Here is a 5509-nt window from a genome sequence, read left to right on the forward strand (position 1 = left end):
TATACTTACTGATAAAATAATTTCTCTCCTAGAAACACTGATAATCTTTTATAAGTAAACTGATTGTTAGACAATGTACACAGATATGTGGTACATTTTAAATACTCTCTCACTATGTCAGATGGTATCATATAAGGGCTTTTGAATATATTTCTTAATGATTCATTTTGAATATTTTATGCTCTTTTACTGTGCTTAACTACCAAAGAATATTTTGTATGTTTTGAAACAATTTAGTATTCAACATTAGATCCTCAGTTATGGATAGTATTAAATATTCATTAATGATATTTTTAGGGTATGAAAGGGTATGAATATAAAAGTTGAACAAATTTTATGTGTTATTTGATTCTCAAAATACTCAATATTATCAATATGTTTGATGTATAAAATGCATTTAAATAATAAAAAATTAAGAAAAAAATTATTCCACCCAATCATGCATCATTTGTAATAATACAGTTATTTAAATGGTGAAATTGTATTGATTTTTTTATTTATGTTTTCTGCTCTAAAAAAAATGAATCTAGTGGGAATTTCACACAAAAAAAAATCTAATGACTGTGCAAAATATTTGCAGCACATCTTTCAGCTTTCTGTTAGGACATTTATGGCTCTTACACAAAAGGGCAAACATACCACCCACAGCTTTTAAATGTCAAGACAGAGGGGCACGTGATTCCCAGTAAATGCACAGCTAATTTTATGTCTTTCATTTCATCCTAAGTTGCTCAAATAGGTCCATATGAATTCAAATGCACATGAAAAGCATGCACACTAATGATTGGTTAGACTATCTCCAAGGCCAGCAGGGCTTTGAGTACTCTCAGTAAAGCAGAAACATCAAAGCTGTAGGTGCATTTGTTGCCATAATTCTGAGAAAACCTAAAAAGGAAGCTAAATATTTCTAACTTTACTTTAGATTTATATTCTGTCATCAGTATGGGATATATAACAGTGGTAGCATATTTTCAAGACTGTAGGTTCAATCTGTATACACACACACACACACACACACACAAACCAACCCCACAACCACTCACCCCAAACAGGAATCTCTTAGGAGACTGGGAAGATGGTTAAACTTGTCAGGTACTTGTGCGAGCATGACCAGCTGAGTTTAATTTCTAGCACCCAGATAAAAACCAAGAGCAGCTCAGGGCATCTATAACCCCGACACGAGAGACAAAGACAAGAGTTGCTGGGCTCATTGGCCTGCGGGACCAGACAAATTGTCAAGTTCCAGCTTCAGTAAGAGATCTTGTCTGCTCTTCCAGGGAATGGGAGCTGTGTTCTCAGGACCCAGACAGTACAGCTCACTACTGCCTGTAACTCCAGCTCCAGAGGGTCCAGTACCCTTTCCTGCTTTGCAGACGTACCCACACACATCTGCATACATAAATAGACATACATATGCACGCATACATATACTTGGCCTAAAATTGTTACGTATTATACATAAAAACCTTGATTATATATCATTTTGCTTTAACTTTTTTTTTTTTTTTTTTTTTTAAGAAGGGCCTCTCTACATAGCTCTTGCTGTCCTAGAACTCGCTATGTAGGCCAGGCTGGCCTCAAACTCATAATGATGTACCTGACTCTGCCTCCTGAGTGCTGGGAGTAAAGTTGGTGCCACCCAACTAGCTTACTTTAACTTCTAAAGAGTTAGAGGTAGCNGGGGGTNGGGGGGGGGGGGCTGGAGGGATGGCTCAGTAGTTAAGACCAGAGGTCCTGAGTTCAATTCCCAGCAACCACATGGTGACTCACAACCATCTGTAATGGGATCCGATGCCCTCTCCTGGGGTGTCTGAAGACAGCTACAGTTTACTCGTAAACATAAAATAAATGAATCTTTAAAAAAAAAAAAAAAGAGAGTTAGTAGGTTCATGAAAAATAGTTTTGGTTATTACTGGGTTATGTTTCTATGCCTAGCAAAAAGAAGCACTGCTTTGTGTCGAAGTATTCCTCACCAGGCTCTTATCAGACTTTGCAGGGTGGCATGTCGGATAGTTCTGTTGTTACAGAGAGTCCAGAACCTTCTAACGCCATCTTTATTACCCAAGAGTACCTTGGAGTGCATAGAAACTAGACTCTGCAATGTCGTCTTGCCTCGAGTTTCAAAAACAGAATGCCTCCCAATGTTTGTGCCTCCTTAAGATTCTCAAGGTTAAAGATAATGACGGATGACACCAGTGCAGCAGGTGGGCCAGGAGGACCCCCCGGAGCCCAGGATTAGGAGGCCAGAGCTGCTTCTGTGGAGGATTCAGCAGCGGTCTTAGGGGCTGCAGTCGTGGTCAAGGCTGTGGCCAAGGTCCAGGCTGCAGGTTTCGTGGAGGAAAGCTGAAGACAAGGAGTGGATCCCCGTCACGAAGCTGGGCCGCCTGGTTAAGGACATGAAGATCAAGTCCTTGAAGGAGATCTACCTGTTCTCCGGGCCTGTTAAGGAGTCGGAGATCATTGACTTTTTCCTGGGTGCATTCCTAAAGGATGAGGTTCTGAAAACCATGCCAGTGTGGAAGCAGACTCGGGCTGGCCAGCGGACCAAGTTCAAGGCATTCGTCCCCGTTGGGGACTACAATGGTCACGTTGGTCTTGGCGTTAAGTGCTCCAAGGAGGTTGCCACTGCCATCCGAGGGGCCATCATCTTGGCCAAGCTTTCCATCGTCCCTGTGTGGGGAGAGGCTACTGGGGGAACAAGATTGGCAAGCCCCACACTGTTCCATGCAAGGTGACAGGCCGCTGTGGCGCTGTGCTAGTGTGTCTCATCCCTGCCCCCAGGGGCACTGGCATTGTCTCTGCTCCTGTGCCCAAGAAGCTACTGATGATGGCCGGTATAGATGACTGCTACACTTCAGCCAGAGGCTGCACTGCCACCCTGGGCAACTTTGCCGAGACCACCTTTGATGCTATCTCCAAAGACTTACAGCTACCTGACACCCGACCTCTGGAAAGAGACTGTCTTCACCAAGTCTCCTTATTAGGAATTCACTGATTATCTAGTGAAAACCCACACCAGAGTCTCTGTTCAGAGGACCCAGGCTCCAGTTGTGGCTACCACATAAGGGTAGATAGGTAGGTAGGTAAGTAGATAGATAGATAGATAGATAGATAGATAGATAGATAGATAGATAGACAGATAGATATAGATATTTCCTAAAGTTGATCCTCTCTTGCATTTTGCTTATAGAACTAAGCAAAGCTGCTCATTAAGCAAAGCAGTGTGTTTTAGTGTAGACTTGCAGGAAAGCGTTCTCCTCAATGTGCTCACAGATATTAACCTGCACTCAGTAGCTTCTTTTCAGTGCCATGAAAGCAGAAGTTTCAGAAGCAGCAAGAAGACCAAGCTGCAGGACAGAAGCATGACTGGTCTATCCCATGTTTTCCCCATGGCCAGGGCATTCTTGTCAAAAGAATAGGTAGATACACACACAAATATTAAGTATTAAGTCATAATGACTTCTCCCTCACCCTCGTCAAAGAAGCTAATATGTGCTGGGGCCCGTGGTGCCCAGCCCAGGCCCTGGGATTGCAGACAAGGACTCGCTCCCTAGAGAATAGCATACAAGCTGTGTTGCAAGCAGATGAACACCACGCAGATGCGAACAATATTCAGGCATGTGCATGTGGTATCTACATCAGGTGCTGACCGAGGTGTGTCCTGAGAACCAGCCTTCGCATGAGTCACCACAAAAACCGAAGACAATTTACTGTCATCCAGACCCTGCGAGGACAGAGACTAATAACGTATGTAAAATATAGGGCCGGGATAAGAGCTGAGTCAGACGGATGCTTGCTGTACAAGCATGCGCACTCAATCATAATTTCCCTAAACTTACTCAAGCGATGGAAAGAAAAAAAAAAACTGACTTGTTCAAGTTATCCTCAGACTGCCACACCAAGGAAATACATTTTTAAATCGATTTAAAAAAAAATAATACAAATTCTGAGACAGAATAGAATGTCATAGAAAAGCACAATTCCTAAATATTACTTTCTCTTCACTCTGGTTTTAACTAACTGTATATTAGACAGAATCTCCCAAAATGTCACAAAGGCTAAAATGTACCTGTCCGAAGCCTGCTCTGGGCTCTGGGAAGAGCTTCCTACTCTCCCACCCATAGCTTAGCAGAGAGGGAAGCACAGGGGAGATGGGAAAGCAAGGACCCAAGACAAAGGTCTTAAGCTAGTTGTGGGGCTCTGCTATACCCTTCAGAGATTATTGCAGTGCAAATTTTGGCAGGACACTCAAGCTGTAGCATCGTCTAGCTGAAGAAAATTTAAAATGGATGTTTGGGATACCTCGTGAAATAGGGAAAGGACCAAGAGACTTCCTCATCTGCTAGAAGGACCCTAGAACTATCACCGGATTTTTAAAAAAATCAGAGCCTTAGTATGCATATTTGCACATGCAACCCACATGGGCAGATGAGCAGGTTTGCTCCCCATTGCTCTCCAGCACCCAGGTAAATACCCAGCATGGTTGCACAAACACACACACGCGCACGCACACACACAGAGGTACCTGTACATGTATTCACATTCATACATGTGACCCACTCACAGACATCCAGTACACAGATACACTCATACACATACACACACATTCACTCATACACATGCATGTACACACATATACAGACACACATGGAAATTCTTAATATACAGAAGAATCTGATATGAAAATGGGTTTAACTATATATCAATCATTTCAAAGAAAAATAGCAAATTATGGGCCCCTAGAAGATGAGCTCACATAGCACCTCACCGGGGGGGGCTCCCCCGACCTTCATCCTCACTCTGGGTCTACATCACTGCTCCCTCTTGGTCAGTAGATTCTGTGAGCCTATCCACAATGTCTCTTCTGTGCATGAATGCAGAGAGGGGGGTACTGTTTCTTTCCCTCTGCAGAACCTAACTACTGAAGTAATAGAAGCATGAAATTGCTAAAATATCCAAAAGCAATGGTTGTTTAGGTTACTGAAAAATTCTAAAATACTCGTGCTCTCTCTCTCTCTCTCTCTCTCTCTCTCTCTCTCTCTTTCTCATGCAGGCACATGCTCACACATATTCAGAGTTGGCTTAGAAGCGAATGAGAGGGAAGATGGCTTGCATCAAGCATGAACAAGTGTTGGACGTCCAAAACCAGTCTCCATCGAGGCTATCTTTGACAACAGACTTTTTTTTTCCTGGAGAATAGAGCAATCTGTGGGTTTTTTCAAAATTCTGCTTCAGCAAAATGTATAAAAAGGAGATTCTAGTAGCCATGGTGAGGCATATCTTTAATCTTAACCCTCAGAAAGCAGAGGTGGATTTGCAGTCAGCCTGATCTAGATAGCAAGTTCCAGGCTAGCCAGGGCTACATAAGGATACCTTGTCTCAAAAGAAAAACCAAAGTAGATAAAATATCATTCACCCTGATGATATTTTTATGTTTTATAACTATTCTTGTGAATGTTAGGAAGATTAGAAAGTAGTATTTCTTTTTTTTTTTTTTTTTTTTTTTTTT

General features: G+C 42.3%; 1 protein-coding gene and 1 pseudogene across 1 annotated transcript in view; one reads left to right on the forward strand and one right to left on the reverse strand.

Moving 5' to 3' along the window:
• Positions 1-5509, reverse strand: part of Adgrf2 (adhesion G protein-coupled receptor F2) — a 36667-nt gene that overhangs the window by 15738 nt on the left and 15420 nt on the right. The gene's annotated exons all lie outside the window — the stretch shown is intronic.
• On the forward strand, positions 2180-3065 carry LOC110335705 (annotated as a pseudogene).

Source organism: Mus pahari, chromosome 18 (genome assembly GCF_900095145.1).
Source record: "Mus pahari chromosome 18, PAHARI_EIJ_v1.1, whole genome shotgun sequence".
Classification (NCBI taxonomy): domain Eukaryota; kingdom Metazoa; phylum Chordata; class Mammalia; order Rodentia; family Muridae; genus Mus; species Mus pahari.